Raw genomic sequence first — 16292 nt, 5'->3', positions numbered from 1 at the left:
GGAAAATTGACATGATGGATCAAAAAGCCCTTAAAGTATACATTCCCTTTAGCAATTCCATTTCTTAGAAACTGCCCCAAGGAAACAATGGATGAGTGTGCAGAGATGTACAAGTGTCCACCCCCCAGCTTTGTTGATAAGAGCAAAACCAGCAGACATCTTCAGACCACAATAAGAAAGGATTGGTTAAATAATAGCCTTCTGATGGAGTCATTTAAAAGTAGATTCTGGAATATTGGGGGGAAGCAATATACAAATATATTTGCATTCTAAAAAAAATCCTGTATAATGAATACAAAGTTCACCCTTTTCCTAACCCAATCCAGTTCCTCTCCTCAAGATACCAATTATCAGTTTAGCACGTATCCTCTCAGAACTTTATTTTTGAAGAATAAATATTTAATGTAAACAAGTGACAAACTCAGGTTATGCAAATCTGTGGGCTTCCCTGTTGGCTCAGTGGTACAGAATCCACCTGCAATGCAGGAGACATGGGTTCAATCCCAGGATTGGGAAGATCCCCTGGAGGAGGAAATGGCAACCCACTCCAGCAATCTTGCCTAGAGAATCCCTTGGGCAGAGGAACCTGGTGGGCTACAGTCCATAGGGTCACAAGAGAACAGGACACAACTGAGCAAATAAACAACAATATGCAAGTCTGTAACTAGAGATGTGTGTGTCAGTGCAGAGAAAAGGCTCCCTGAGTATACACCAAGACATCAACAGTATTCACCGCTGAATAGTGGGATTGGATATGATTTTTATTTCCTTCTGCAGGAATAATTGTATTTTCTACATGAACAAAAAAGGGAAACAATGCTATTTTTAAATATAGTCAAAACAAAGAATCAATAACATTGGCTGCCTCGGAGGAGTGAGAAAAACTGTTCACCATATACTATTTAATGCATTTGGAATTTTGCACCTTGGGCATGAACTACCTACTTGAAAAATGAATAAAACTGTTAAAAATTTAACACGGCAATAAAATAAACTGAGGGGCTGGTGGAGAAGACCTCTGAAGGATGACAAGCCCTGATCTTCTGAGAATCTGTAAAATTCTCCAAGCTATAGTTACAGTTTCTGAATCTGGTCAGGATTCACTCCAATAGTGTTTCGACTCTTTCTCACCAGACAAGGAATTAGGACCTATAACCTGGAAGAAATGAGGTAGGGTCTAAAATAAACCAGGCTGGCAGCCAGAAATAACTTTGCAATAATTTACAGCATAGCAACAATAATGGCTTGGTTGAGCTCGATTTCATACTTTTTCAAAGCACTTTTCATTTCCCTTTGGTTCTTCAAATTTTCCTTGAGGCAACCTGCTGCTGGCAGTTTCCTGGGCAGGAAAGGATAGAATGGAAGGCCTTGTCTGAAGAACCATTGTTTGAAGACAGCCCCAAAATTCACATTTCCCTGGGCTGGGCGTCAGGTCTCAGACCACAGTGCTCTCTTCTAAATCCCAGATCATCTATCTGTCAGCACCCAGCCTGCCACCTGTGTATGAGCCTCAGGTTCCTAACTTGTAAAATGAGCCTAATCAACCTTCTCCCTCAGACAGAAAAGCGGGTGATGGCTGGGTAGACTGTAAGGCGAGGGCGCTGCCCAGTCAGAACAGAGGGGCCCCCAAAGTGGAAGCGGCTTCCAGGCAGCCCCCTGGGTGGGGGGGCAGGCAGGATCTAGACAGCCCCCAACATCCTGCCCTCGAAGTGTCTCCCTTGCTCAGAGACCCAGGCCCACGGGTGATCCCCACCCCACCCCCCACCTTCACGCTGCTCGGCACAGGGACACCCACCGGTGATCCCGTCTCACCTAATAATTTCCTGTCAGAGAAGCTGTCAGGACCTGGGAAATAAATAATGATATTTAACATTTTGTAATAACAACAATTAACCAGTAAATAATGTCCTTTAAACTGCAAACGCTGGAGTAAATTAATTCTTCTAATGAGCTGTCAGGCACGAAGAAAAAAAAAATCGCCGTTTTCTTTGGTGCCACGCGACTGCCGTGTGAGCAGCGAGGAAAGCTCACCTCGGCCCCGGGAGCTCATTACCGAGAAGCAGGCGGCGCGGGTTTCCCGGAGACTCGGCCGGCCTCGCCTGCTCCCACGTGGGCGCTCGGCCGCCGCCCGCCCCGGCGCGCCGGGCGCCCCAGGCCGGCCGCACCTTCACCCGCACCGCGCGCCGCCAGGTGCCGGCTGCAAACGCGCAGCGCGGGGAGCATTTCAATTAGAGACGCCCCCCTCTCTCTCCTTCCCCTGCCTGAGCAGCCTCTGCTTCGAGGTGGCCCGGGGTTGGGGGAGCAGGAACCGAGGCCGGAGCTGGGGGCAGAAGCCCGCGCGCATCTTTAGTCCTTGCTGCGTGACCTTGGAGCGCTTTCCTGCCCTCTCTGGGCGGGGTAGTCATAAATGGAAATGTGGAGCTAATCAAACCAGATGTGATTACTTCTGAGCTCCCCGAGAAGCCTGTGACCATAAAAAGACACCTAAGAGGAAGGCAGCTCTTTATGTACTGATTCAGAGTAATCTCCAAGATATATTGTCAGGTGACAAAGCAAGGCAGAGAACAGCGTGCCCGGCTAAGCTGCATCTTGTGTGTTAAAAATGAGACGAAGGAAAGAGAATGTGTGTCCCTATTTGCTTGTATATGTGTGGATGGGAAACAGAACATTGCTTCCCCTGGGGAGGGGAACTGGGAGACTTGGGTGGGAGGGAGACCTTTCACTGAGCCAGCTCATTTTTTGTACCTTTATTTTTTGAAACATGGGCAGGTACTGCCTATTCAAAAAATAGAGAAGGGGCTTCCCTGATGGTCCAGTGGTTAAGAATCCGCCTTCCAATGCAGGGAATGTAGGTTCTATCCCTGGTGGGGGCATTAAGATCCCACATGACTCAGAGCAATTAAGACCCCCATGTAGCCAAAAATAAATATTAAAAAAAAAAAAAGTCACACTCATCAGAGGTCATCTTGTCTCTCAGTAGCTTTCAAGAAGTGGGAGTCACGGGGGGTGGGTGGACAGCTGAATTGAGACCCCAACTGAAACCGCCCCAGAGACAGTACTGCCTCTTGAATAACCTCTCCTAGAGACAGTCTCCTGCATCTGGAAGTCTTTCCAGCATCTACTCCCATTCCCTCTTGCTTTCTTCTGAGTTTCTCTCTTCATGCCCTGTATTTGGTGGGTCAAAAGGCTGATAGATGCGAAACGGAGTGTGAGGAGCAGCCTCCACACAGGGAAGAGGGACTCCAGGCAGCCCCAGTCCTCTGGAGTCACACAGGCCTGGGTTTGAATCTGCTTCTGTCACTCCCTAGCTGTGGGGTATTATATGTCACTCTCCATTGCTAGGTTTCAAGGTTCAGACGCCCCTGCCTCCCTCAGGGAAGACATAAGATGCAGAGCCTGATGAACAACTGTCTACCCCTACAAGAGCCAGCTCAAGCTCCCTGGGACAGATAGAAGACCCTTCTTCATAGTCCAGGGCCATCTGGTCCCCAGACCCAAGCGTCTACAGCTGCAATGCCCAAACCCAACCCCCAAAGGATGTAGCTATGTGGCTTCCCTATGGCCAGGGGCAGCTTTGCCCACTTCGCACCTAAATTGTCATGCTCAAAACCCAAACAGGCTCACGGTAGCTGTCAGGTGAGAGATGGTGTCGGACCCAGAAAAATAGCCAGGCCCAGGGCTTGGTCACAGCACCTGGGGTGCAGGGGGCAGTTACTATGGGGCTGGGGGTGAGGGAAGGGCTGGAACAGGAGGGCTCCCAGCCCCCATCCCCATCTGACCAACTCCCTTTTGTTCTGTTTGTATCCTTGCCTTTATTTTATTATCCTTTTTTTTTTATTGTTGTTATTTTATTATTATCCTTGGTTTTATTTTCTTGGGCTCGAAAATCACTGTGGATGGTGACTGCAGCCATGAAATTAAAAGACACTTGCTCCCTGAAAGAAAGCTATGACAAACCTAGACAGCATATTAAAAAGCAGAGATGTCACTTTGCTGACAAAGGCCCATCTAGTCAAAGCTATGGTTTTTCCAGTAGTCATGTATGGACATGAGAGTTAGACCGTAAAGAAAGCTGAGCACCGAAGAATTGATTCTTTGGAACTGTGGTGTTGGAGAAGACTCTTGAGAGTCCCTTGGACAGCAAAGAGATCAAGCAAGTCAATCCTAAAGGAAATCAATGCTGACTGTTCATTGGCAGGACTGATGCTAAAGCTGAAGCTCCGATAATACTCTGGCTACTTGATGGGAAGAGCTGATTCATTGGAAAAGACCCTAATGCTGGGAAAGATTGAAGGCAGGAGGAGAAGGGATGACAGAGGATGAGATGGTTAGATGGCATCACCGACTCAATGGACATGAGTTTGAGCAAACTCCAGGAGATAGTGAAGGACAGGGAAGCCTGGTGTGCTGCAATCCATGGGGTCTCAATGAGTTAGACACGACTGAGTGACTGAGCAACAACAAAGTGTCTTCATTTTGTCGAGATCAGATAAGAGACATGCCAAGAGGTTAAGAGACTTGCCCCGGATATTCTACTGAATGGGCTAGAATCTGAGCCCAAATCAGCTGACTCCAAAGTCACATGTCCCAACACCCTGCAGGCTGTCCAAGGCCCCACGTCTCACCACACAGATAGACTAATAGGGTGGGAGAGGGGAGGGGAGTAATGGACGAGGTGCAGGAAGGTGGCCAGCTGGCCTCTTGACCTTCTTATCTCCTCAGCACCCTCAACTCAGTACCTGGAGCATCAGGTGAAAGTTCAGGGAATAATTGCTAATTGTCAGAATTCCTGAGAGGCTCCTTTCCCTGGCAGGTTGGAGGAAAAGTAATGGGTTCATTTAACCAGACAGGATTCAAGCAGGGGGAGTGTGAGGGGCATCTCTGATGGTGTCTTTAGGATAGAGTGGCAGCTAAGGCTTAGGGACAGGAGTCTAATAGACCTGGGTTAAATCCAGGCTGCATCCATTACAAGCTGTCTTAACCAGAACAAGTTCTTTAACCTCTCTGAGTTTTGGTTTCCTCTTCTACAAAATGTAGAAATTGCTTCCTCTCTTTGGGCTGTTGCGGAGATTAAGAAGATGAGGTGTGTTAAGTTCTAAGCTTACCTCCCTGGGCATAAAGTAAGCACCCAGTAAATGGCTTTGTCTGATCTGGTGAGCTTTTTTGCTGCCCTGCTAGACAAACTCCGTCTCCAAGACCAAGAAGGGCAGTTGTCCTAATGCCTGAGGTAGGCAAGCTACCTCTGTGACTCCTGATTTGGGAGGCAGCCCAGAAAGGCTCCCAGGCTTGCTTTTTGCAGAGGGCAGCGGAAAATCGGAGCTGAAGCCAGCAAAATGAGGTTCCCAACAGCGGGGCTGAGTCAGCTCCTCCTGGGTTTGGGGGTTCAAGAGCCTTCTTCAAGGTCACACGACCTCCTAGTCCCCCTGTCCTCCATACGACTGCCCCCCTTGGCCTAAGCTCTCCAAGGACCCTGGGCACCTGTGTGCACGAGACACCAGCTGGGAAAGAGGAGTGCTTCAGTGAGCAGAGGAAGCTGGGCTCGGCCACGGGGAAATTAAAACCAGCTTGCCCAGTGCTGAGTTACCATGTCGCCCGAAATCAGATTGATTTCTTGGGCTTGTTGTGACGGCAGTGTTGCAATTGATTCGTCTAGATGGCAGGGATTTTATCTATTTGGAGCTGTCTGTCATTGATCTGAATACGCTTCTAAAAAAGCCCAAATACCTGGTGAGGGCAAGATCACCAGCAACCCCGGCTCAATATTAATTATAATAATGAACAGGCGTGAGGAGGGTGGCTTCATTGCCTGCCTTGCAGGGCTGGCCTCTGTGAAGTTTGGTGTTTAATATTCATTGTGGGTCAACCTGTACCAAGAGCTGGTGGACGCTCCTAAACTGAGAGAAGTCTACCTGGGTGGTGATGCCGTTCTCCGCTTCCGTGGGACAGAGAAGGAACTGCTACTGCTGACACAGACAAGATTTAGGTTAGACCTCAAGAAGGACTTATTCAGGACCAAAAGTAGATGGATAGAACGAATCATTCACTTATTAGCCTAGACATGTTATTTCTGAGTCTCTTTCCTCCTCTGTAAAATGAGGATTATACTACTACTCAGAGCTGCTGCTCCTGCTGTTCTTGGGCAGGAAAAGAAGACAAAACAAAGCAAAATAAAGCTCAAGACCTCTTCTGGGCTGATGGTTCAAGGAGAAGCGAAGGGTCTTGCTCTGGGTAACAAAGCACCCACCCTTCTTGGCATTCACAGGGTGAGCATTCAGTCAATGGAGTTATTATTATAATAATTATTGATTCTGTGATATTTACTGAGCACGTGCTATTTGCCTAGCCCTGAGGGAAAACTAGGAAAGAAGCCATGCTCGCTTTGAGGAGACTCTGGGTTACTATGGGAGCCAGGACATCCCACTTGCTCAGGAGTAAGACAGACCCCTTTCTCTGGGAGACAGTTTAGAAGGTAGGCACAGGTGGACGTGAAGACCTCATGGTGTGGGTGCAGGTCCCAGGCAGCGTTACCCAGCAGAAGATGACTCTGCTAAAAATCATTCCACAAGAGCCCCTCCAGAATAACATTCTTGCAGGAAGAAGAGGCTCCTGCCCTCAAAAGATCTAACAGAAATCTGATTAGACTTTGTGGTTCTGGTCGGCAGGAAGCAAAGAATAACCAGCTGACTCTCATTGCCTCTGAAGACACCAGCTGAAACTGAAGCAAGAAACATGGAGGTCAGATCACCATAAGGACTTCCTGGCTGAGGTTTGGAAAGCCGTGAAGGAGACCGGGATGGAGAGACTCCTGCATCTGTCTGGGAGCCTGGTCTGCTGCCTTCCTTGTGACATTCCTGCTTCTGTTCCTACAAAGCTCTCCTCTCTCCTCTGGCTTGGCGGCTGGTGGAGACCCCCATGGCCAGCCTTAAGAGAAACATCAGAAGAAAGTTAATAGCGAATCGCTCTGGCGGATCTAATTGATTTTTTTCCTATTGGTTCCCTAATATAGGCAACACTGTTCCTGCCGCTTTTCTGGGCTGGAGATTATGTCATAAATAAAGAGATTTGCTCCCTATTTCCATGTGCTTATCTTTAATAAGTTAAGAACTCAACAAGCTTTAGGAGGACTTGAAATAAGCAAAGGATCCAGTGGTGGTTTCAGCTGTGGCAGCGGCAGCAGGAGCTTTATTTCAACAGAGGGGGAGGGGGATGGCTGAGGCAGGTGGGGCGGGGGAGGGAATTTGCATTCTTTGGGCAGCCTTGGGCCCAGGCTCAGTCGGAAGATGAGAGGGATGGGGTGGGCAGAGCTAGGGGAGAAAACTCCTGTCTGAAGATGTGCAAAACAGCTGGACAGGGCCCATGAGGCTGGGGTTAACATGAGAGTGCAGGTTCTAGAGCCAGGTAGCCTGGGCTGAAATCCTGGGCCCATTGTTGCTTACAAGCTGTGTGACCTTGAGCAGGTTACTTAGCCTCTCTGCTTCCTCATTTTAAAAATGGATAATAACATCTACCTCAAAGGTTCAACAGCAGGCAAAATGCTTAGGCCAGAGCCTGCCGTGGGGTATATATATATGCAGACTTCATGTTAACCGGCACAGGATTATCAAGACAGCGTCTAACTCAGTTCACCTGAACTGCTGCTGAGCCTCTGCCTTGTATCAGGCCTTGGCGTGGGCTTCACAGAGTGTGAGACACAGTCCAGCCCTCACCTCCTGGAGGAGGAAATGGCAACCCACTCCAGTATTCTTGCCTGGAGAATCCCATGGACAGAGAAACCTGGCGGGCTGCAGTTCATGGGGTCGCAAAGAGTTGGACGCGACTGAGCGTGCACTGCACAGCCCAGCTGGGGACCCAGCCGCTGCGACGGGCATGAGCTGGGCGGCAGTCCTGAGGATCCACGTGGGGGAGCCCAAACAGGAAGTGCTGACCCCTTCCTGGGGAGGCGGCCCTGCTCTGCCCCTGTCTGAGGCTGACCTGCTCTCTGGCTCCAGACGCCCTGCAGATTACTGGCACTCCCTTCAAGCTGACAGTGAACAGAGACTGTGCAGCATACGCAGAACCACTCAAGGCTGAGCACAATCACCACCATGCACTTGCATTTCACAGGCGCCAGGCTTGCTCTCTCCCTGCCTCGTTTAGTCCTAAGCAATCCTATGAGGACAATACTATCATGAGTTCCCATTTCACAGTTTAAGGAAACTGTAAGACAATTAGCTTGAAAGCTTATAGCTGGTAAGGATCAGGATTTGAACCCAGATCCACTGACTTCTCTTGCTCTAAACACTGCCCTCTGTTCTTACACTGCATTTAGAGTCCAAACATTCATGACACACATATAATATGCAAACCCCAGGCTAACGGTTGAGAGGATAGAAAACTATAAAAAGCATTTATTGAGCACCTATTATGTGCCAAGCATTCCTACAGGTTATCTTATTGAATATTTCTAAGAAAGGTAAGTGGCATGGTGTTCCTTTTATACGCAAAGAAGTGGAAGCCCAGAGAGGATCAGAGACTTGCTCAAGGCAAGTTAAAGGCTGGGATGAATTCAACTCAGATCTGAATTTGAAGCCTGGTCACTATTCGGGATGCCCCCAGCCTCTTTTTTTTTAAACTAATTTATTTGGCTGCATGGGGTCTTAGTTGTGGCACACAGATCTTCAATCTTCTTTGCAGCCTGAGGGATCTTGAGTTGCAGCATGCTGGATCTTTAATTGTGACACGCAGAATCTTTAGTTGCAGCCTGGGAACTCTTATTTGCAACTTGTAGATCGTTTCCTGACCAGGGATCAAACTGGGGCCCCCTGTATTGGGAACATGGAGTCGTAGCCTCTAGAAAGTGAAAGTGTTAGTCACTCAGTCATGTCTGACTCTCTGAGACTCCATAGACTGTAGCCCACCAGGCTCCTCTGCCCATGGAATTCTCCAGGCAAGAATACTGGAGTGGGTAGCCTTTCCCTTCTCCAGGGGATCTTCTTGACCCAGGGGTCAAACCCATGTCTCTTACATTGCAAGTGGATTCTTTACTGTCTGAGCCACTAGGGAAGTCCTGGACCACCAGGGACATTTCCCCCTGCCAGCCTCTTGATGATCAGTCTCCCTTTCCAGAAGGCCTTGCTCTTGCAAACCACTAATATGATCTCGGGGGAGCCAGCAGGCCTGCCTAGTCCTTCCTGAGAAGTATCAGCAATTTCCCCCTCCTTGGCACCTTCACATCCTCTCTCCTTCCCTGATAAGATCAAGGCTCAAACATGGGCCAGGTCCTGGCAGCCCCTCTAGGCCAGTGGGGCTGAGAACAGAACCATGCTCCTACCTCACTTCCCAGTGATACATGGGGCCACCTCAGTGATCCCAGGATGCTGCTTACCACATCCCATCACTGTCTACAGCCCATCTGGGTGGGATTAGATGAAGTTCTCCCTTCATGGGCAATTTCACAGGGGCTGTTTGTCAGTGTAGAAGCTTTTCAATGAGGGACAAAGTCAATAAGCTGGTTTTACCTCCCTGTGGATGGGCTAGAATAGAGTCTTCCTCTCTCCCATGGGTCTAGAATGGCCTTGTACTTTTTGCATAGAAGCTGGTTTTCTTCTCAAGCCTCCGTTTTGCCTTCTCCCTGTCTCTTCCTGACCATTGTCTGGCCCTACAGACACTGTTGCTTTAAGGACTGGTGACCTCACAATTGGTTGCCATAGAGACCACTGTGATGTCACAAGCAGAGGGCAAATAGTTCAAGGAGGAGTGAAGAGTGGGAGTGTGTGGCTGGAACTGAGGGACATTTGGGATTTCTGTCCTATTTTTTATTCCCAGAACAGGCAGTGTCTGGAACTGGATTCTGATATCTGAGGGAGACCTGACCAATTTTCCCTGTGTTCATCTGGGACAGAGATGCCTCAGAACCCAAAAGAAGGGTCAGTGAAAAGGGCCATCAGAAACACTCCCCACCTTGGGGCTATGAGAAGTGGGCTACTTTTGTTGCCGAAAGGAATGAGGTTAGGTGCCAGGAAGAATTGTGTGGCTGGAAGATCTCCCTGGAGGGGTTGATGTTGCTTTGCCTTAGGAAGCTTGAACCATGGGAGACACTTAGCCTCCAGGGTGGTGACTGCCTGCTGAAGCACCTTGTACAGATGGACATGTTATGTCACAGTGTGATGAAACTAATTCTCCCCTCCCTGGGAGCTCCCTGAGGGCTCTGCCTCTCCAACAGGACACTGAGGTCCTGCCACGATAAATGGTCCCTCATTCAGTAAGCAAACGAGTGAGAGGGTGATGAATGAACTGGGTAGGAGATTGGAGGAAGGCTGAGTGACTGCGTGGACAGATGAACACATGGACAGATGGGCAGCCTGGAGGTCATGTACAGCAGCCCCCCCAAGCTTTGAAGTTCTATACCTGTCTGCCTCTCTAGCTGCATCCCACCCTACACTTCTTTTTTTAAAGTTATTCATTTATTTATTTGGCTACATCAAGTCTTAGTTGAGGTGCACGGGATCTTCATTGCATCACGAAGGATCTTCCATTGCCAAACATGGGCTTAGTTGCTCCGTGGCATTTGGGATCTTAGTTCTCCCACCAGGGATGAAACCCACGTTCCCTGCTTTGCAAGGTGGATTCTTAACCACTGGACCATCAGGGAAGTTCCCCACCCCATGCTTCTTGTTCTCTATGATCCAGCCACGCTAACCGTTTCTTAGTCCTGCCTACCACAGGAATTTGCACCTACTGTTACTTCTGCATGGAACATACTCGCCATTCCTATTTGATCGAATAACTCATACATGTCCCTTGGTTTTCTACTCAGTCAGTATCTCCTCAAGGAAGCCTTCCCTGATTAAGTCAGGTCCCCACTGTGGGCCTTCACAGCCCTGGGAACCTCTCCTGAGTACCTGCCACACTGTAGCTTTGCATTTATTCAGGCGGTTCTGTGTAATGTCTCCCGTTCTAGACAGAGAGCTCTGAGCACGCTGGGGCAGCTTCTGTTTTTACTCATCTTTGTATCCCCAGCATTTAGCACTGTGGACACTTAATATTTGTCTAAAGAATAAACTGATAAATAACCAGTCCTGCCCCACCTATTCCGAGAGGCCTACACTCCCCTGCACCAGAGGAGCCTGCAAAGGTGCACAGACATATATGCATTTCTGCTCTGTCATGGTAGTCTCTATATATTGGTTTGACCTACTAGGTAGCTACAAATCATTTAGTCTCCCAGAGCCTCAGTTTCCTCATCTGTACAACGGGGACAGTAACAGTGCCTATTTCATAGGATTACCTGAGAATGTAGTTAAATTCCGCAGCGCAGTGCCCAGTAATAGTAAATAATAAATGGTGCTGTTATTCTTATTTTTAAAGGTCAAGTACAGCCTACTGGATTTAGGGCTAACTGCTTAAAAATAATGAGAAGTATACCAAATTTCCATAAATCTGCTTTAAATGTATGTGGCTATTTTTTAAAGAGGAAATTTACCTAAAGCCCTTCTGTAAAACATGAATCAGCTATAAGTTTATCTTTTATGTAATTCTGAAGCTTCATGCCTGGTTTTGCTCAAAGGGGAAAACTCAATTATCCTCTCATATTATCTAAAGCAACCCCCTAATCTTATCTCAGGCCTTAAAAAAGGGTGAGGGGGCATGCCCCCGGCCATGCTTGGCCCAGGGTGAGTGCTATCAGAGGCAAAGGCTGAGGTCAGTCTGACTGGGATAGTAGTTCATGCCTCACCCATCCTGCCCTCATCCCTGGAGGTGGGTGGAGATGGTCTTGGGATTCTATAGAGTAGAAGGGCTCTCCCCGACAAAAGGAGACCAATTTTTCGTCACTGGCACCTCCTCCTTGCTTTTCCTATACATAGTTTCTACCTACTGCTGATCAAGATTCCAGTTAGGTCAAACCCTGTAAGAAGCAGTTGGGGCACTATAGCTGGTTCCACATAGGGAAGAGCTGAGATGCCTTTTTAAATATATATATTTATTTATTTGACTGTGTCAGGTCTGAGTTGAGGCAAGTAGAATCTTCGTGCATCATGTGGGATCTTCCATTGCAGCGCTTGGAGTCTCCAGTGTGGTGCACAGGCTTAGTTGCCTCGTGGCATGGGGGATCTCAGTTCCCTAACCAGTGATGGAAACCACATCCCCTGCATTGCAAGGTGGATTCGTAACCACTGGACCACCAGGGAAATCCCCCCAAATGCCTTTGAGGGTCATCTCAGCCAGCCAGAGAAGCTTTGTTCCTCCCATCCCCTCCCTCAGTTCACAGTAGCCCCCTGAGGCCCATCTGACAGCCCATATGATGTATTTGGGCTCCTTCCCCTTTCTCAGGAGCTCACTGCTCCCCCACCCCTGTGACTCATTCCCTCATCCCATGGTCGTCATCCTGGTACCAGATCTCCAGCCTGAGCCACACTACCATAAACCCAATGCCTCTGGACAGATGTATTTTATGTAAGTTCAAGCACTAGAAATATTGAGTTCAGAGCATTTTATTTCTAGAGCTCTCCATATTTCTCTGGGATTATCACCTGTCTTTGTTCCCTCCCTTTCTGGGTTATTATCTTTGGACCTTTTCCAAGCCAAGCTGCCTTGATTGCTTGGGGAGAAGAAGGCTGCCTGCATCCTCCAATGGGTCCTCTGGGTCTGGGGAGGGCAACCTTCAGGGACCCTTTCTTCTTCCTCCTGCATAACTCTGCAGGTGGCCGCACTGCCCAGGCAGCCTTGGCTTTTAGGAGTTGGCTTCACTGAGAGACTCTCCAAGTGCCAGGGAACATTGAGGGGGTGGTGGAAGTGAAAGCCTCATCCCCCAAGTTAGGGAGGGCTATGCTCAGGGTGAGCCTCAGGGTACAGAGGGGAGGGAGAAGGCCAGCTGTTCTCTTTTCTACGCAGTGCTAACCTAGCCTGACACCAAATTAATAGCATTCAAATGAGATGCAAAGCATTATGCAAATCTAGAAGAGAAGGCCACTCTCACCCAGGGCTTTTCGGCTGTTGGAAGGCCAGCACCTTGAGCCCTTTCTCAGAGGACCCTACAGACTTCTTTCAATTTCAACCCTCATCCCTTCTGCACCAGGCGATGTGAAGAATCTGATGAGACTGGCACGACCATGTCAAGGTCCTCTGATCCAAGGGCCACTTTGGTCTCACCTCCCAGGCACTTGAGTCCTCTTCCACTCTGAAATGATGCAGAGGCAGCCACAGAAGGTGGTATAACCTTCCTCTGGATGCAGAATGCCAGTTCCCCATTCAGTAGCAGTGTATGCAAAGTAGATGCAGGGAGTGGGGTGTTGCATCTATTTAACTGTCTATTAAAATGGCCCCACGCCCATCACCTCTGCATAAGCCCAGGCTTCCAAATTGCCAACCCCTGCTGCCTGCAAGTACCATGTGGTTCCTGCGCCTGGTAATTGCTGTAGTGTTTGTTGAGCTGTATTTGCATTTGATTGTCATTTAACTTTCCATCTTTCTCCTTCAATCAAACTGGGAACTGGGCTTCTGCAATTGATTATTCATTTTATTTTCAGCCCCTTGGTGGGTTTTTAGAGTTTCCTTCATTAGTGCCACAAACCTGAATCCTGGGACTTCAGTCACATGGAAGGGGAAAGCCTCCTCCCACCCATCCCAGGGCTCCTACGTGAAAATAATCTAGCCAGCATCATGGATCTTAAGTCCTACCCCAGCCTCTGTGCTTCAGCACCTGCCTCATTTCTGCCCAGCCAGTGGCATTAAACATTTATGGAGCTGAGGAGGATCAAAGACCTTGGCTGGGAGTGGTGGGCAGGCTGGAGGCCTCATTCTAGGGATGGAAAGCAGCTCACATCAGACCCTTTTCTGCTGTCTCCACCCACCCGGGCTCTTGCTAGAGCTGATCTGGTCCTCCTCCCAGAGCAGGAGCAAATGCTGAGGAGTCAGGACTCCCATTTATGAGAGCAGGGCCCTCCTCCTGCCCCTAAATTCAAAGGGTTGATTTTGGATTCTCTGGGAAGCCTGGTTGGGGCTTCCCTAGTGGCTCAGTGGTAAAGAATCCGCCTGCCAATGCAGGAGATGTGGATCTAATCCCTGGGTTGGGAAGATCCTCTGGAGAAGGAAATGGCAACCCACTCCACCATTCTTGCCTGGGAAATCCCATGGACAAAGGAACCTGGCGGTCTATAATCCATAGATTCTCAAAGAGTCGAACACAACTCAGCAACTGAGCAGGCATGTACAAAGGGAAGCTTGGTTGGAGCCATGGCATCCTAGACTGTTCCCGATGCTGCAGGGTCTTGGAAACCCCCCTGAGGAGTGGGTTGAGGTTAGCAGGCTGCCCTGTGCCCCAGGAGTCTCTGGACAGAGGCGGTAGCCCCTGCCCCTGCTTCCCTGAAACTTCAAAACCCCGTTGGCTCCACAAGATGTAGTTTTGGTTTGAAAGCTGTCTTGAAGACTAATTTTCTTCTTCTTTCACTCAGAAAGGAGTGTCATCCAGGCACTTCAAAATAAGTCACCAATGTGCCCATGATGCCACAAACTGATGGGCTGTTTGGGAGTGGGGAAGTGAGGCTGGCTTCTCCAGGGGGCTGTGCTGGATGTCTGGCACTCTCTGGCCAGAGGCTAGGAGGGTCCCTGAGGTTGGAAAGCCCCTCTCTAGTTCCCAGTCCTAATGCAGTGGCTGTAACTCAGTTCCCTTCCCCCACCGTCTGAGTGAGCAGTGAACCCCTCAGTTCCTATCACTGGCCTTGGTCATTGAAAACCCACCTTAAGAATTCCAGATTCTCTGGTTTTGGTGTAAATATCTTTGTGATGGCATAACCCTTTGCAGTATTGTCACTAAGGATGTCCTATGACTCAGACGACCACAAAGCCTGGCCCCCACCTGCTCCAACCCTTCCTCCTGTGTCCCTACAGAGACTCCCTGCTCCACCAGAACCAGTCTTCTCACTGACCCCAGATCATCTTGCATTTCCCACCACCTTGAATTTGCATAAGTCACTCCATCCACTCTGGATGCCCTCCTTCCTCCTCTCCCCTGACTGAAACCTAAGGCATAATTAAGGCTAATTTCAGGGACTTCCCTGGTGGTTCAGTGGCTAAGACCCCATGCTCCCAATGCAGAGGGCTCCAGGCTTGATCGCTGGTCAGGGAACTAGATCCCACATGCTGCAACTAAAGATTCTGCATGCTGCAATGAAGATCAAAAATCCTGCTTATCTCAACTAAGACCCAGCAGAGTCAATAAATTTTTAAAAAACACTGCTTTAAAAATTATCAACCAAAAAAAGGCTGATTTCAGTCAACCCATCTCCTGTGTGAAGCTCTCAATGACCTCCCTTCACCCCCAAAAGCAATTGTCCCCTTCTCCTTTATCTCACAGCATGAATTTAGCATCAATGATATGCCATAGACATGCCATCATTTATTCACAAATATTTATTAAGCATCTATTATATGTGGGGCACCAGTAAGGTTGGGAGTGGAAGAGAGAGACATTTTCTGTGCCTTCACAGAGTTGACGACTAGTACAGAAAATAATTAAGCAAGCAATTACATAGACAAGGAGGTCCAAGACCCTCTGGGGTAACAATCAGGTGGGGGACACAAAGTAAAGAGGAGAAACAAGACCAGTAAAGGGAGCCTTGCAAGTCTCCCCAGGCTGCCACTTTGAAATGCATATACGATTTGAGCACATTGTAAATCTGTAGCATAGAGCTCAGTGTTCCCTAGGGCATCTTATTGTACTTAATTTGTGGGTGATGCTAAAATCTGGGCAGAGTGAGCCCCTTGAAGTGCATGAGATAGGTGTTGACAGAAACTCTGCTGCTTCCCAATTTGGTGCAATCTCTGCCTCAACCTAGCTAGGAGCCCATGGCAGAGAGGCCACATTGACCATCTTTAGGAGGAAGGGACAGACAACCTAGGTGCATATTTTCCCCATGATTCAGGACAAATCCATCCTCTGAGCTCAGGGCAGGGTGATGAATTCTGGGACTTGTAGTCTTTATTGGACCCCACCCCCCACCACCCCCCACCAATGCCTCGGTTAGTTCAGGCAATAGAAACCATAATGTGACAGGTTCCTGAGCTCCTCCTTTTTGTATTGCCCAGCTTATCAAGGAGCCCAGCTTCCACCAGCCTCCAAATTCGCATGAATCATCCTGGCACATAAGGTTCATCCCTGGGTCATGATTCACCCTCCTCTGCCCAAGTTGCGTAGTTCAGAGGAGCCAAAGAATCAAGGAGGAGCTCAGAAATAACTTCAAGGAGGAATCTCTTGCCATTTGCCAGTATTTCCTCCGCTGAGCCACAAAACCTTCTACCTCCATCCTCTGTTGGCA

This window comes from Bos indicus, chromosome 19, assembly GCF_029378745.1.
Source record: "Bos indicus isolate NIAB-ARS_2022 breed Sahiwal x Tharparkar chromosome 19, NIAB-ARS_B.indTharparkar_mat_pri_1.0, whole genome shotgun sequence".
NCBI lineage: Eukaryota > Metazoa > Chordata > Mammalia > Artiodactyla > Bovidae > Bos > Bos indicus.
This window is presented reverse-complemented; position numbering follows the sequence as displayed.